We start from the raw sequence: 18,560 nt of genomic DNA, 5'->3' as shown, positions 1-18,560 counted from the left end.
TGCATTTTCAGTTGAGAAATATTTATTCAACTCTTTTCTCCTATTTAAAAAACTGCATTATTTTTATTTTTATTGAGTGGTAAGAGTTTTTAAAAATGCATTCTGGATACAAGTCTTTTATCAGTTACATGATTTGAAAATATTTTTTTCCCTTTCTGGGGAAGAACGCACAAAAATTTTAAATATTATGTCCAACTTATCTATTTTTTCCATTTGTCACTTTATTTTTTACTTTTCATGTCATTTCTAAGAAACCACCACCTAATCCAGGGTTACAAAGATTTATGCCTATATTTTCTTCTAAGAATTTTATAGTTTTAGCTCTTACATTGAGGCTTTTGATCCATTTTGGGTTAAATCCTGTAGATGGTATAAAGTAGGGTCCCAGCTTCAGGCTTATACATGTAGATGTCTTTCTTGTATGTGCCCCAGTACATTTTGTGGAAAAAATAGTTTTTTGGCCACTGAAGCATGTCTTGGCATCCTCGTTGAAAATCAATCAAATATAAATGTAAAGGTTGATTTCTGGACTCAATTCTATTTCATTGACCTATACGTCTGTTCATACACTAGTACCACACTGTCTTGATTAGAGTAGTTTTGCAGTAAGTTTTGAAATAGGGACATGTCAGTCCTTGAAATTTGTTCTTTTTCAAGAGTTTTGGCTCTTCTAGATCTCTTGCATTTCCATCTAAATAGTAGCATCAGCTTGTCAATTTCTATGGAGAAGATGGCTTGAATTTCGATAGAGATTGCATTGAATATTGAATTAATATTGAGATTAATCTGAGCAGTACTGCCATCATCACATTATATTATATCTTTCAACTTATAATCATGGGGATTCTTTCAATTTATTTAGGTCTTTAATTTTTCAATGGTATTTTATAGTTTTTAATATTAAAATCTTATACTTTGGTTAAATGTATCTCTAAGTATTTCATTTTTTTATGCCATTATACATGGAGTTGTTTCCTTAATTTTGTTTTCAGTCTGTTTATTGTTAATGTATATAAACATAATTATTATATATTGATTCTGTATTCTACAACCTTGCTTAACTCACTTTAAAGTTCTAATAATTTTTATCTTTGTTTTTTGCATTTGTGGATTCCTTATGAATTTCTACATACAAGATCATTCCATCTGCAAATAGAGATAGTTTTACATCTTCTTTTCTAATCTGGTTGCCTTTTATTTCTTCCTCTTGCTTAACTGCCCTAGCTAAAACCTCCAGCACAACGTTGAATAGAAGTGGTGACAGTGGATATCCTTGTCTTGCTTCTGATCTTAGAGAGAAATTAGTCAGTCTTTCATCATTAAGTATGAGGTTAGCTGTAGGGTTTTTCATAGATGCCCTTTATCAGATTGAGAAAGTTCTCTTCTATTCCTAGGTTTTGAGTGCTTTTTTTTTTTTCAGTCATGAAAGGATTTTGGATTTTGTCAAGTACTCTTTCTGCACCTATTGAAATGATTGTGTGATTTCCCCCCTTTATTCTATTAACATGGCACATTACATTGACTAGTTTTTTAGTATGTTAAACCAGTCTTGCATTTCTGGGATAAATCCCACTTGGTCATGGTGTATGATCCATCTTATATGTTGCTGGATTTAGCTTGCTTTGTTGAGAAATTCTGCATCTATATTTACTAGAGATATTTTTACTAGAGCATACTATATTTACTAGGCCGTACTACAGTATGGTCTGTAATTTTGGTGTCTTTGGTTTCAGTATCTTAGTAATACTGGCCACGGGAATGATTTGGGATGTATTCTCTCTTCTCTGACTTTTCTGGAGAGTGTGTGAAGGGAACAGTCTTAATTATCCCCTTTTAACATTTTTAAAAATTATTCTTTACATGTAAGGTAGAATTCTCCAGTGAAGCCATTTATGCCTGGGCTTTTCTTCATTGGAAGTTTGTTTAATTACATATCAAATTCTTTAAATTTTAATGATGGTTTTTCAAAGGTCTAGCATATGGTCTCTCCTAGAGAATGTTTTATGCGCACTTGAGAAGAATGGTCACTGATGTTTTGGGGTAAAGTGTTTCATAGACACCTAAGAGGCCTGGTTGGTTTATAGTACTGTTCAAGTCTTCTATTTCTTTGTTAATCTCCTGCCTTTTGGTAAGTACTGTATTGATATCTCCAACATTTATCACTGCATAGTCTAGTTCTCCTTGCAGTTCTGTCAGTTTTTGCTTCCTGCATTTCAGGACTCGGTTATCGCCTTGACTGATTGATTATCATTATGAAATGTCCTTCTTTGTCTCAAGTACAGTTTTTTCTTAATGTCCATTCTGTCTGATATTTGTATAGCCATTCTAGTTCCCTTTTGGCATGATATACTTTCTTCCATCCTTTTATTCTCAATATACTTGCGTCTTTGCATCTAAACTGTTTACATAAGTAGCGTATAGGTGGATTTTAAAAATTCATCCTGCTCATTTTTGCTTTTGAGTGCTGTGTTTAGTTTCCTGGTGGCTCAGATGGTAAAGAATCTGCCTGCGATGAAGGAGAACTGAGTTTGATCATTGGGTCAGGAAGATTCCCCTGGAAAAGAAAATGGCTACCCACTCTAGAATTCTTGCCTGGATAATCCCATGGACAGAGGAGCCCGGTGGGCTACACGCCATGGGGTCACAAAGAGTCATACACGACTGAGCGACTAACACTTTCACTATAAGGTAGAGTTTAATGTAATTATGGATGAGGTGTCTGTAATTTTTCTATTTGTTTTTCTATGAGTCTATGTCTTTTTCTTTAACCTCTATTCCTCTATCACTGCCTCCTTTTGTGTTAAATATACATTTTCCAGGGTACCATTTTAATTCCCTTGTTCTTTCTTTTGCTACATTTTTTTGAGTTAACTTTCTTAGTGATTGTCCTGCAATTAACACCTTCATTTAAAACAATCTGCTGTTGCTGCTGCTGCTGCTAAGTCGCTTCAGTCGTGTTCGACTTTGTGCGAGTTCAGACTAATACCAACGTAATTTCAACAGTGCACAAAAACTTTATTTCAAAATAGCTGTTTTTCCTTACCCTGCCTTTGTGTTATTGCTGTCTCACAACACAGTACACAGAAAAACTACATCTTTCTCATTATAAGCCCACCAACACAAGTTAATAGTTATTACTTTATGCTGTTCTTTTAAATAACAAAGGAAAAGAAAAGTACTTTTATGCATTATTTCATATTTACCAATATAATTATCTTTACTTCTGCTCTTAATTGCTTTCTGGGATTCAAGTTAATGCCTAGGGTGCTTTAACGGTAACCCACTCCAGTACTCTTGCCTGGAAAATCCCATGGACGGAGGAGCCTGGTGGGCTGCAGTCCATGGGGTCGCTAGGAGTCGGACACGACTGAGCGACTTCACTTTCACTTTTCACTGTCATGCATTGGAGAAGGAAATGGCAACCCACTCCAGTGTTCTTGCCTGGAGAATCCCAGGGACGGGGGAGCCTGGTGGGCTGCCGTCTATGGGGTCGCACAGAGTCGGACATGACTGAAACGACTTAGCAGCAGCAGCTTTAATTTTAACCTGAATGATTCTCTTTAGTATTTCTTGTAGAACAAGTCTCCCAGCAATAAATACGCTTCTTATCTGTCAATGTCTTCATCTTCATTTTTGAAGGATAGATATACTGGGTATGGAGTCCTTTGTTCACAGTCTTCCTTTTGGAACCTTGAATATGTCATCCTGCTGCTTCCTAAACTTAATGATTTCAGATGAGAAATCCATTGTTAATCTTAATGAGGTATGAGGTAATGAGTCACTTTTCTCTGCTTTCAAGATTTTCTCCTGGTCTTCCCTTTTGACAGTTGGACTACCTGTGACATATCCGTGTCCAGATATGGGTTCTTTGAGTTTACTCTACTTGGAGTTTGTTAAGCTACTTGGATGTGCAGGTTAGTTTTTTCTTAAAACAAATTTGTGATATTATTTGAATATTCCTTCTTCCCTTTTCTCTCCTTTCTTTTGAGGACTCCCATTATACATTCAATGGTATACCACAGGTCTCTAAAGCTCTGTTCATTTATCTTCATTCATTTTTCTTTCTGTTGCTCAAACTGGATACTCTCAATTCACCTGTCCTCAAGTTTGCGAATTCTTTCTTCTGCCAACTCAAATCTGCTCAAGTTCATCCACTGAATTTTTCTTTCTAATTATGGCATTGCACTTTTCAATTCCAGAACATCTATGTGGTTCTTTGAAAAGTAATTTCTATCCCATTATTGATATCTCTATCTGGCAGTACTTCATCTCATGTATATGTGCGTGCTCAGTCCCTTCAGGAGCGTTCAACTCTTTATGACCCCATGGACTGTAGCCCACAAGGCTCCTCTGTCCATGGGATTCTCCAGGAAAGAATACTGGAGTAGGTTGCCATGCCCTCCTCCAGGGGATCTTCAAACCCAGGAATCAAAACCACGTCTCCTGTGTCTCCTGCATTACAGGCGGATTCTTTACCACTTAGCCACCACGGACACCCACTTCATCTCATCCTTTTCTTTTATCCTTTAGACTTGGTTTCTTTTAGTTCTTTGAACATATTTAATACAGTTTATTTAAAATCTTTGTCTGGTAAGTCCAATGTCTTGGCTTCCAAAGGGACTGATTTCTGTGTATGAGCCATATATTCTGATTTTTTGAATGTCTAATATTTTTTATAGAAAATTGGACTTGTTAGTAATATAGCAACTCCAGAGATCAAACTTTCTCCCCAGGGCTTTTGCTTTTTGTTGTTGTTACTGTTTGTTTAGTGACTTTCCTGGACTTATTCTGTAAAGTCTTTAATCTTTGTTTTGCATAGTCACTGAAATCTCTGCTCTGCTATCTTAGTGGTCAGTTTTTTTATTTAACAGAGATTTTCATAAATACCTTGAACCAGTTAGTCTCCCAGTCTTTGCTGAAGGTTTATGTGTGTTGGGTTATACTTTTCATGCTCTGGCAGGCACTTTTTTCTAACTGCTTTAATCTTAACTTGTGCTTGTACACAGCTCTTCAAGGTTAGTCAGAGTTGAGCTATAAGTGACCCACTCCAGTGTTCTTGCCTGGAAAATCCCAGGGACGGGGGAGCCTGATGGGCTGCCGTCTATGGGGTCGCACAGAGTCGGACATGACTGAAGCAACTTAGCAGCAGCAGCAAGGTATTTATGACCATACACACAGTCTTGCATGTATGCAAGACCTTCCGAATTCCCAGGTCTATATCAGAACTTTCCAAAGCCCCCTAGGGACAGTTGTTACTTTTTCTGTTGTTTGATCAGCTTCTTTTAATCCCAAATGGTAGAACTGCCTTGGGTGACTGTGATGTTAAAAAATTGCCACTGACTGTTTTTGACAAATGCTATGGAGATAGATCTGGGAGAGCTCTCTGTCAGGTCAGATAAAGACAAGATCTAAGAATGGACCTTTTCAGCAAGCCACCAGACAGGTTATATGGTGACAGTTCTCTGGGAATGGGACTTTTGGAGAGCTCTAAACCCATTTGATCCCTCTAGCAGCTGCTAGCGGGGAGAAAAGTGGGGTTAGGGTAGGTAAGTTAAAACAAGGCAAAACTCATTGTTGTCACTGAAATTCAGTCATTAAAATTAATCTTTAGATTGCTGTAAACCTTTAATTTCCAGAGTTCTCAAAAAGTTCTTTTTGACAATTTTTTATAGTTCTCATTGCTTTTATGGAGAAGCAGGATTTCAGAGGTCCTTTCTCTTCCATTCTGAAAGTGCTCCTAGCTCAGTCAGTCAGTTCAGTTGCTCAGTCGCGTCCAACTCTTTGTGACCCCATGGACTGCAGCACTCCAGGCCTCCCTGTCCATTGCCAGCTCCCAGAGTTTACTCCAACTCATGTCCATTGAGTTAGTGATGCCATCCAACCATCTCATCCTCTGCCTTTCCCCTCTCCTCCTGCCTTCAATCTTTCCCAGCATCAGGGTCTTTTCAAATGAGTCAGTTCTTCACATCAGGTGGCCAAAGTATTGGAGTTTCAGCTTCAGCATCAGTCCTTCCAATGAATATTCAGGATGGATTTCCTTTAGGATGGACTGGTTGGATCTCCTTGCAGTCCAAGGGACTCTCCAGAGTCTTCTCCAACATCACAGTTCAAAAGCATCAATTATTCGGTGCTCAGCGTTTTTTATAGTTCAACTCTCACATCCATACATGACCACTGGAAAAACCATAGCTTTGACTAGATGGACCTTTGTTGGCAAAGTAATGTTTCTGCTTTTTAATATGCTGTCTAGGTTGGTCACAACTTTTCTTCCAGGAGCAAGCGTCTTTGAATTTCATGGCTACAGTCACCATCTGCAGTGATTCTGGAGCCCCCAAAAATAAAGTCTGTCACTATTTCCACTGTTTCCCCATCTATTTGTCATGGAGCAATGGGACCAGAGGCCATGATCTTAGTTTTCTTAATGTTGAGTTTTAAAGCCAACTTTTTCACTCTCCTCTTTCACTTTCATCAAGAGGCTCTTTAGTTCTTCTTCGCTTTCTGCCTTAAGGGTGGTGTCATCTGCATATCTGAGGTTATTGATATTTCTCCTGGAAATCTTGATTCCAGCTTGTGCTTCATCCAGCCCAGCATTTCTCATGATGTACTCTGCATATAAGTTAAATAAGCAGGGTGACAATATACAGCCTTGACGTACTCCTTTTCCTATTTGGAACCAGTCTGTTGTTCCATGTCCAGTTCTAACTGTTGCTTCCTGACCTGCATACAAATTTCTTGCCACCTCTTCTTAATATCTTCTGCTTCTGTTAGGTCCATACCATTTCTGTCCTTTATTGTACCCATCTTTGCATGAAATGTTCCCTTGGTATCTCTAATTTTCTTGAAGAGATCTCTAGACTTTCCCATTCTATTGTTTTGCTCTATTTCTTTGCATTGATCACTGAAGAAGGCTTTCTTATCTCTTCTTGCTATTCTTTGGAACTCTGCATTCAAATGGGTATTTCTTTCCTTTTCTCCTTTGCCTTTCACTTTTCTTCCTTTCACAGTTATTTGTAAGGCCTCCTCAGACAACAATTTTACTTTTTTGCATTTCTTTTCCTTGGGGATGGTCTTGATTCCTGCCTCCTGTGCAATGTCATGAACCTCCATCCATAGTTCTTCAGGCACTCTACCAGATCTAATCCCTTGAATCTATTTGTCACTTCCACTGTATAATCATAAGGGATTTGATTTAGGTCATACCTGAATGGTCTAGTGGTTTTCCCTACTTTCTTCAATTTAAGTCTGAATTTGGCAATAAGGAGTTCATAGTCTGTGCCACAGTCAACTCCCAGTATTATTTTTGCTGACTGTATAGACCTTCTCCATCTTTGGCTGCAAGGAATATAATCAATCTGATTTCGGTATTGACCATCTGGTGATGTCCATGTGTAGAGTCTTCTCTTGTGTTGTTGGAAGAGGGTGTTTGCTATGACCAGTGCATTCTCTTATATATAAAATTTGACAACCTGCTTTGTTCTCTTATAATTGCCTTTTTATATGAGACCAAATTTATTCATTTTAACTGCTGAATAGTATTCTAATTTGTAAATAAAACACCACATATTAATCTACTCTCTTAGTAAGAGATAGTTATTGTTTTCCAAATTTTGTTCTTATCAATAATACTATAATAAACATCTTTGTGCATGTCTATATGAGAACTTCTCTAGGACATACATGTAGAAATGTATTTGCAGAGGCACAGTGTATATGTATCTTTAGTTTTATGTGATATTTCCACATTTCTAATCCACCAGCAATTGCCAACCCACCAGAAACAAGTAAGAGTTCCAATTTCATCACATTCTTACTAACATTTGAAATCATCAGATTTTGTTCATTTTTGATAATCTAATGGGTACTAAATGGTATCTCATTGCTTCTTAATTTGCATTTGGATATTTTGTAATGTTAAGTCAAGGCTATGAAGCTATGAAGAAGATAGACATTCTTTCAGCCTGGTAAGCTGTAGAAAAGCCAATAGGAGTTAGTATTCCCAGTGATAAATGTATCTTTTAGCTATTCCCACTGAAGCCAGACCCTAACAGGCAGCTGTGGATCTTTTCCTGGTTGAGTTTCAGATGAGATCACAGCCCCAGCTGACCTCTTGACTGCAGGGAGGGATGGTAAGCAGAGGGCTGAGATAAGCCTTGCCTGGACTCTGGATCCACAAAAACTGTGAGATAGTAAATATGTGTTGTTTGAAGGCTCTAAGCTGTGGGAATATTACTAGGGAGCAATAGGTAACTGATATAGGAGACAAGGACAGATCGCCAAACTCTGAGGTTCTGCGGGTCTCCTTTACTGGATTTGGACTCCACCCCAGGAAAGACCATCATCTGTTTACTTTCTGTCCCCTGCAGGCAAGGACGGTATCTATAATCTCAGTGCCCTGCACAGTGTGTGGCATAGCATGGGTGATCCATCATTATGTGTCAAATTCTAAATTGATGAGTGAGCTCCAAGGCCCCCAGAGGATCAGGGAAACCCAGCTGCAAAACACAAAGAGCCAGGCCTGAAGACCCTTAGGCACAAGGTCAGAGTCTGGCCCTGAAATAGGCCATTTTTCTCCTTTTATGAGGACCAACAAGAGAGCCTCATTGAAGTGTGAGCATTACCCAGACCATGACAGTGTGATCATGGGTCTTGAGGGAGGCTGAGGCATTAGGAGCAGTGCAAGGCGGTGGTTAGTGCAAGGGCTCTGGCCCTCACTGGATTAGGCCCCAAATCCTCACTCAGCCTGGTTCCCTTCCATTGCTAAGCCCCAGTTTCTCATCTGTAAAATGGGTGCTCATTAATGATGGTGCTCATCTTGCAGGTCTGTTGTGAGGATTCATGAATACATATAAAATTCTTAGTAGTAGTAGTTTAGTTGCTCAGTTGTGTCTGACTCGTGACCCCACAGACTGTAGCCTGCCAAGCTCCTCTGTCCGTGGGAGTTTCCAGGCAAGAATACTGGGTTGCCATTTCCTCCTCCAAAAGAATATATATGTTTGTGTGTGTGTGTATAAACATATATATTCATATAGAGAGTGAAGTGAAAGTCGCTTAGTCGTATCCAACTCTTTGCAATCCCAGGGACTATAGAATCCATGGAATTCCCAGGCTAGAATACTGGAGTGGGTAGCCTTTCCCTTTTCCAGGGGATCTTCCCAACTCAGGGATCAAACCTAGGTCTCCTGCATTGCAGGCAAATTCTTTACCAGCTGAGCCACAAGCACATAATAAATAAATGCTCAGCTAACACATCTCTCAAGAAACACATTTGAATAGACCACCAATGAGCAAGGTGGCGAGCCCCAGGCAGCTAAAATTGTGTAGACTGGAGCCCAGTTTCCCTTTCATGGAGTCACAGGAAGCTGGCTCCACCCAACATATGCCAAGGAGAGGAGGAAGCTTGGAGAGAACCCTGGCGAAGTGGGGTGGGATGATGCTATCTAAAAACACAGTGGTTTCTCTTTCCCCCTCTTAGGGAAGAACTGCTGCCCAAACCCAGAGAGTTACTGGAGACAGGACTATGCTATGCTAAGTCACTTCAGTCGTGTCCGACTCTGTGCGACCCCATAGACAGCAGCCCACCAGGCTCCCCCGTCCCTGGGATTCTCCAGGCAAGAACACTGGAGTGGGCTGCCATTTCCTTCTCCAATGCATGAAAGTGAAAAGTGAAAGTGAAGTCGCTCAGTCGTGTCCGACTCTTAGCGACCCCATGGATTGCAGCCTAACAGGCTCCTCCATCCGTGGGATTTTCCAAGCAAGAGTACTGGAGTGGGGTGCCAGAGTAGCAGTTGTGCAATGGAGATGACTGAGAAGCACAGTGAATGACCACTCCCCCTCCCCTCCCCCTCTCCCACCCACAGGCCAGTGGGAGTACCAGAGATCTCCACCAATCAGTCTGCTCCTAAAGGTCCTGAGAAATGTAATCTGTCACCTTACACTCATCCAACATCTCTTTAGCTCTTACTGCATACAGACCATTTTGGGAGAAAGATCTACTCATGTTTGTCTGGTAATTTACAAGGTACCTGAGTAGCTAATTTGATCATCATGATAATGCTATGAAGTAGGTATTTAAGATTCTCCCCATTTTGTAGAGGAGGAAACTGAGGCCCCATGAGATTAAGGGTTAAGGGGCTTAATGCAAGTCAAGCATGTAGTAAGTAGCAGAATCAGATCAGGCTCCAGAGTCAATGAGCCTGGCTCCAAGTTCTTGGTGTTCTGTTCATTTTTGTTTTGCTTTTTTTTCATCCCCGCTGCTCTCAAGTTTACAGAAAACAGACAAGTCGGCCAATTGACAAAATGATCAGGGGCTTTTCAAACCTGGTATCCTAGGGGTCCCCCGGGGGCTGAGAGGTGGGAGAAGGTTGACAGGTGGGTGGCACTGGACCTCCGGCTCCCCAGACATGGTGACCAGATCTGCTCCCCATTTTTCTGTCTCTGGGGGTACAAGTGGTTCGATTTTCCAGAAGAGATGATAACCACAGGAAAACCAAATGAGAATTTCTTGGACAACTATTGTGCATCAATACCTACTGAGCCTGGAGTGGCGGGGAGGCCACTTCAGGGAGCATAAGGGGAACTTACAAAACAACCCACTTGTGAAAACTTGAAGAACAATAAAAAATTAAATAACGGATCAATTTAGCAACAGACAAGCTGTCCCACAGCCGCATTTGGTTCCCTAATTAATTGCTTCAGCAGTGACTTGGGTGGTCAAGGGAGAGTAAGGATCTGTTTAGCTGAGTAACCCAGCACCACCCATTATCAGCACAGAGAGCAGGTGCCTGGTGCCATGAAACCCCGGGCTGGGCAGGTTTGGACGGGAGGAGACACGAGGGAAGGCGCTCAGTGCGGGGTGGTGAGCACCAAGGAGGCAGTGCTACAGCCAGAACCCTGAGCAGAGGGCAGCACCACAGGCTTGTACAGCTCCACCATCACCGCAGCCTTGCCCCTGTTGATGAGGATTCATCCTTCAGAAAGCACCCCTGTGGACCCCCTCGAATCCCCCTGCCACTTGCCAGCCCACTGGACCCTGGTGGACAGAGATCATACGCTGGATGGTCCTGCAGGTGGGGTGCGAACCCCAGCCCTGCCTCCCTGGAACTTGAATATGTGGAGGAAACAACATCCACCTTGTGGGGCTGCTTGGATGGTGAGCTGGATAGTGCACATTAACAGCCTGGCACCATTAGCTGCTGGCACATGGCAAGTTCTCAATGAATGTTATTAGCTACTCTCTGCAGTTATCAATACATTTAACATGGGCAGCCTGGGAACAGGCTCATCTTGGTCTTTATTCACTCGTTTAACAAGCATTTAATGGGCACCTACTCTGTGCCAGGCACTGCACTGGGAGCCGAGGCCAGAGATGGGAAAGTTCATTTTCCTTAAGTAGCTCCCGGTCCACTGGGGAGGCAGAGGGCAGATAACCCCCGTTCCGAGTAAGTATTAGAACGTCTGCCCGGGAACAAGGAAGCTAGTTCATGTTTATTGAGCACGTGCTGTGTGCCAGTTACGATGCACTTGATATGTATCATTATCTCATTTGATAAAGGGGTTGGCCCTCCCTTTTCCAGAGGGGGTCACTGAGGCCCTGAACACCTCTGAAAGGCTATGGCTTTAGCCCAAAGGCACATGACCCGCAGGTGGCATGAAATCTTCACTATTATTTATTATTATAGCAGTCCCTGCTTTTGCGTGGTTCTGATACGCATGAACTTGGGTTACCAAGCTTTAAAAAATAGCTCTGCTGCTGCTGCTGCTAAGTCGCTTCAGTCGTGTCCGACTCTGTGTGACCCCATAGACGGCAGCCCACCAGGCTCCTCTGTTCCTGGGATTCTCCAGGCAAGAATACTGGAGTGGGTTGCCATTTCCTTCTCCAAAAATAGCTCTAGCCATCCCCATTCTCCAACGTGGTTCAAATTTCACTGACCACAGTATATTGGGCTTCCCTGGTGGCTCAGACAGTAAAGACTCTGTCAGCAATGCAGAAGGCAAGGGTTCAATCCCTGGGTCAGGAAGATCCCCTGGAGAAGGGTATGCCAACCCACTCCAGTATTCTTGCCTGGAGAATTCCATGGACAGAGGAGCCTGGTAGGCTATAATCCCTGGTGTCTCAACAAGTCAGACAAGACTGAGCGACTGACACTGAACATGGCATATTAAGTGTGAGTGATTGCACAAAGTACAGACTTCGCTGCTGGCTCCTCAGTCTCCAGATCACTAGGTAAGTAACTGAAGTGCATCATGGCCCATGACCCATCACATCACTTCTTACTAGTCTGCTGGGGACTCGTCACTGAGCATCTGCCATTCAGCCCACGTACTGACCGCTGAGTGTGTGGCTGTGTTGCCTCCCTGCTCCCAGTGATAACCCATGTGACAGTTCACACAAATAGATGATAAAAAGAAAGGAATGGCCAATGAAGATTAAAGTGCAGTGCAGGAAAGAAATGAAAAAGCAAAGCTGGAAATGAGATTTGAATCAAGCTTCAGAGGCATTTGTCACTGGAGAACATCAAGGGTCAGGGTTCTCCAGAGAGACAGAAATAATAGACTATATATTACAGACATGGGCTTCCCCGGTGGTGCTAGTGGTAAAAGAATCTGGCTGCCAATGTGGGAGATGCAAGAGATGCGGGTTCAGTGCCTGGGTTGGGAAGATCCCCTGGAGTAGGAAATGGCATCCCACTCCAGAATTCTTGCCTGGAAATTTCCATGGGCAGGGGAGCCTGGTGGGCTACAGTCCATGGGGCTGCAAAGAGTTGGATGACTGAGTGACTGAGCACGCGCACACGTGCATGTGCACGCACGCGCACACACACACACACACACACACACACAGCAGTTACTATGCACAGATATGATATACTCTAGATAGATACAAAGAAGGATGGATGGAGAGGTGGATGGATGAATGGATGGATAGAAAAATAGGTAGGTAGGTAGATAGAGGAGGCTAGTAAGCACAAAATCTGCATGGCTAGGCTGGCAAGTTGGAAACACAGTTAACAATGCAGTTTGAGTCTAAAAGCCATCTGCTGGCATAATTCTCTCTTCCTCGAGGGAGGTCACTCTTTTTCTATTAAGGCCTTCAACTGATCAGATGAGGCCCACCCACATGAAGGAGGGTAATCTGCTTTACTTAAACCCCACCAGTTTAAATGTTAATTGCATCTGAAAAAATACCTTCACAGAAATATCCAGAATAATGTTTCATCAAACAATCTGGGTACCCTGGCTCAGCCAAATTAATATAAAATTAACCACAAGAGGATTACAGGCTTACAGAAAAAAACAGACAATCATGAGAATATTGACACTGTCTCCATGTAAGAGGCTCTAGACCTGCTGCCAGAGGAAGACAGATTTACTGACATAAATGAGGGAAGTGGCTGTGACGAAAAGGATGAAGACATCCCGAGGAAGTAAGCCAGCGGGAACTCTGAGATATTTCACAACATTCAAGGCAATAAAGGATAAAATGCTGGAAAAAGATCCAGTCTTATAAAGGAAGATGACAATTTGCCAAGGCATATAAAAGACGCTCCCTCTGTATTATTAGTTAAACAACCAGAAGAAGAAGGCAAGCACTGTTCAAACTATTCTTGATCATATTTACACAAGGAAATAACCACACTTCAGTTCTAAATGTTTCCAATGGTCTAAATTTAGGTATACTAAATACATGTTGGAAGAAGGTGTTTGCTATGACCAGTGTGTTCTCTTGGCAAAACTCTATTAGCCTTTGCCCTGCTTCATCCTGTATTCCAAGGCCAAATTTGCCTGTTACTCCACGTGTTTCTTGACTTCCTACTTTTGCATTCCAGTCCCCTATAATGAAAAGGACATCTTTTTGGGGTGTTAGTTCTAAAAGGTCTTGTAGGTCTTCATAGAACCGTTCAACTTCAGCTTCTTCAGCGTTATTGGTTGGGGCATAGACTTGGATTACCGTGACAGTAAATGGTTTCCCTTGGAAACGAACAGAGATCATTCTGTCGTTTTGAGATTGCATCCAAGTACTGCATTTCGGACTCTTTTGTTGACCATGATGGCTACTCCATTTCTTCTAAGGGATTCCTGCCCACGGTAGTAGATATAATGGTCATCTGAGTTAAATTCACCCATTCCAGTCCATTTTAGTTTGCTGATTCTTAGAATGTCAACGTTCACTCTTGCCATCTCCTGTTTGACCACTTCCAATTTGCCTTGATTCATGGACCTAACATTCCAGGTTCCTATGCAATATTGTTCTTTACAGCATCAGACCTTGCTTCTATCACCAGTCACATCCACAGCTGGGTATTGTTTTTGCTTTGGCTCCATCCCTTCATTCTTTCTGGAGTTATTTCTCCACTGATCTCCAGTAGCATATTGGGCACCTACCGACTTGGGGAGTTCCTCTTTCAGTATCCTATCATTTTGCCTTTTCATACTGTTCATGGGGTTCTCAAGGCAAGAATACTTAAGTGGTTTGCCATTCCCTTCTCCAGTGGACCACATTCTGTCAGTTTTCATTCCAATCCCAAATAAAGGCAATGCCAAAGAATGCTCAAACTACCACACAATTGCACTCATCTCACACGCTAGTAAACTAATGCTCAAAATTCTCCAGGCCAGGCTTCAGCAATATGTGAACCGTGAACTTCCAGATGTTCAAGCTGGTTTTAGAAAAGGCAGAGAAACTAGAGATCAAATTGCCAACCTCTGTTGGATCATCAAAACAGCAAGAGAGTTCCAAAAAAACATCTATTTCTGCTTTATTGACTATGCCAAAGCCTTGGACTGTGTGGATCACAATAAACTGTGGAAAATTCTGAAAGAGATGGGAATACCAGACCACCTGACCTGCCTCTTGAGAAACCTATATGCAGGTCAGGAAGCAACAGTTAGAACTGGACATGGAACAACAGACTGGTTCAAATGGGAAAAGGAGTACGTCGAGGCTGTATATTGTCACCCTGCTTATTTAACTTCTATGCAGAGTACATCATGAGAAACACTGGACTGGAAGAAGCACAAGCTGGAATCAAGATTGCCGGGAGAAATATCAATAACCTCAGATATGCAGATGACACCACCCTTATGGCAGAAAGTGAAGAGGAACTAAAAAGCTTCTTGATGAAAGTGAAAGAGAAGAGTGAAAAAGTTGGCTTAAAGCTCAACATTCAGAAAACGAAGATCATGGCATCTGGTCCCATAACTTCCTGGGAAATAGACGGGGAAACAGTGGAAACAGTGTCAGACTTCATTTTTGGGGGCTCTAAAATCACTGCAGATGGTGACTACAGCCATGAAATTAAAAGATGCTTACTCCTTGGAAGGAAAGTTATGACCAACCTAGATAGCATATTCAAAAGCAGAGACATTACTTTGCCAACAAAGGTCCGTTTAGTCAAGGCTATGGTTTTTCCTGTGGTCATGTATGGATGTGAGAGTTGGACTGTGAAGAAAGCTGAGCATGGAAGAATTGATGCTTTTGAACTGTGGTATTGGAGAATATTCTTGAGAGTCCCTTGGACTGCAAGGAGATCCAACCAGTCCATTCTAAAGGAAATCAGTCCTGGGTGTTCATTGGAAGGACTGATGCTAAAGCTGAAACTCCAGTACTTAGGCCACCTCATGTGAAGAGTTGACGCATTGGAAAAGACTCTGATGCTGGGAGGGATTGGGGGTGGAAGGAGAAGGGGACGACAGAGGAAGAGATGGCTGGATGGCATCACCAACTTGATGGACATGAGTTTGAGTGAACTCTGGGAGTTGGTGATGGACAGGGAGGCCTGGCATGCTGCGATTCATGGGGTTGCAAGGAGTTGGACGCGACTGAGCAACTGAACTGACTGAAATACATGTTGAATACTAGAGTGGGTTGCCATTCCCTTCTCCAAGGGATCTTCCTGACCAGGAATCAAACCTGGGTCTCCTACATTGCAGGCAGATTCTTTACCTTCTGAGCCACCAGATCAGATCAGATCAGATCAGTCACTCAGTCGTGTCCAACTCTTTGCAACCCCATGAATCGCAGCACGCCAGGCCTCCCTGTCCATCACCAACTCCTGGAGTTCACTGAGACTCACGTCCATCGAGTCAGTGATGCCATCCAGCCATCTCATCCTCTGTCGTCCCCTTCTCCTCCTGCCCCCAATCCCTCCCAGCATCAGAGTCTTTTCCAATGAGTCAACTCTTTGCATGAGGTGGCCAAAGTACTGGAGTTTCAGCTTTAGCATCATTCCTTCCAAAGAAATCCCAGGGCTGATCTCCTTCAGAATGGACTGGTTGGATCTCCTTGCAGTCCAAGGGACTCTCAAGAGTCTTCTCCAACACCACAGTTCAAAAGCATCAATTCTTTGGCACTCAGCCTTCTTCACAGTCCAACTCTCACATCCATACATGACCACAGGAAAAACCATAGCCTCGACTAGACAGACCTTTGCTGGCAAAGTAATGTCTCTGCTTTTGAATATGCTATCTAGGTTGGTCATAACTTTCCTTCCAAGGAGTAAGCGTCTTTTAACTTCATGGCTGCAGTTACCATCTGTAGTGATTTTGGAGCCCAGAAAAATAAAGTCTGACACTGTTTCCACTGTTTCCCCATCTATTTCCCATGAAGTGGTGGGACGGGATGGCATGATCTTCGTTTTCTGAATGTTGAGTTTTAAGCCAACTTTCTCACTCTCCACTTTCAGTTTCATCAAGAGGCTTTTTAGTTCCTCTTTACTTTCTGCCATAAGGGTGGTGTCATCTGCGTATCTGAGGTTATTGATATTTCTCCTGACAATCTCGATTCCAGCTTTTGTTTCTTCCAGTCCAGTGTTTCTCATGATGTACTCTGCATATAAGTTAAATAAACAGGGTGACAATATACAGCCTTGACGAACTCCTTTTCCTATTTGGAACCAGTCTGTTGTTCCATGTCCAGTTCTAACTGTTGCTTCCTGACCTGCATACAAATTTCTCAAGAGGCAGATTATGTGGTCTGGTATTCCCATCTGTTTTAGAATTTTCCACAGTTTATTGTGATCCACACAGTCAAAGGCGTTGGCATAGTCAATAAAGCAGAAATAGACGTTTTTCTGGAACTCTCAGGCTTTTTCCATGATCCAGCGGATGTTGGCAATTTGATCTCTGGTTCCTCTGCTTTTTCTAAAACCAGAGAAGCCCCTAAATACATGTTTGTTTTGCTAGTTTTTCATTCATTTCCTTAAACATTTGTAACTGACAATAAAAGAGTATTCAGTGTTTTGGTAAAAAGAATATTAAGGTCACAGAGTAATCTTTATTTTCTCACATTGACTTTTTTAAGACCGTTTGTACAATTTCCGCTTGCAGGTTCTTACAGTCTACACGACCGTGCAAAGTAAAGACTGTCTGCTTTATCTGTAGCGTCACTGTGATTATCATCATCAGCTCTACCAGGCAGGTCTGGCAGACATGCCAGGATGCCAGCCCAGGTGTCAAGTTCCTTTGACACCTTTTTCTGACTCTGGACAAGGAGCCTCCTACAAAATCCCAGGCCGGCTCTGGCCAAGGCCGCTCGTCCTGCCTCGGCAGGGGTTTCAGGATTCTCTACAGCCTCAGGAAGTTCCCAAGGAAGAGAGCTCGGTTTACACACCAATAAAAATAACTCAGGGGGTGATAAACAGCCCCATGTCTCCAGGGCAGGCCGCTCTTACGTAACCTGCCTTGATTTCAAAAGCCCCACATGGCACCGGGAGGCAACTCAGACTTGTATGTACACCCTGGCTGACAGCACAGGGAAGGGGCCCCCGTGGCCACAAGATCTGGGGACAAATGACTTTGGCAGTGACATGGGGGTGGTTCATTCACAACAGAAGGTACACAGAAATAGCACATCGATTGACTGGCTTAAATACTGATATTTCTTTTTACTTTCTATTTTTGGTAAGGTATGTAAGCAATGGATGGTCTTAGTAGAAAACTCAAAACACACATGGGCCAAAAGGGAAAGAAAAAAAAAAATCAAAACCACTTATGGTCCGGACACCAGAAAGCCCTGATAGAGTTTTCTAGAAGCTATGTACCAAGGGTGTATGGTGTAGAGTTTCAGACCACAGACTCTGGAGCCACTCTGTAAGTCTGTTGCATGGATAGAGGGCTTCCAGTTTTCTTCCCACTGCGAAAGAAAGCAAGAGGAAGCTGCTTGCGGTTAAGTCTTTGGGTACCTCAACTGTTTCTTCAAGATAAATTCTTGGGAGTGCAGCTTCAGTGTCAAAGACGACTCACGTTTTGATGGACTTGTTCATCCACTCCCTACCCAGGAAACTGTTTAAAATGGGCTACCTGGGGTCTTCCCTAGTGGTCGAGTGGTAAAGAATCACCCTGCTAAATGCAGAGGACCTGGGTTCGAGCCTTGGTCTGGGAAGATTCCACATGCCGCGGAGCAACGAAGCCTGAGAGCTGCAATGACTGAGCCTGCCTGACCTAGAGCCTGTGCTTTGCAACGAGAAGCCACGCAATGAAAAGCCCATGCATTGCAGATAGAGAGTAGGCCTCGCTCGCCACAAGGAGAGAAAGCCCACACGCAGCAATGAAGATTCGGTGCA

This window comes from Bos taurus, chromosome 17, assembly GCF_002263795.3.
Source record: "Bos taurus isolate L1 Dominette 01449 registration number 42190680 breed Hereford chromosome 17, ARS-UCD2.0, whole genome shotgun sequence".
NCBI lineage: Eukaryota > Metazoa > Chordata > Mammalia > Artiodactyla > Bovidae > Bos > Bos taurus.
Note: the sequence above shows the minus strand (reverse complement) of the source record.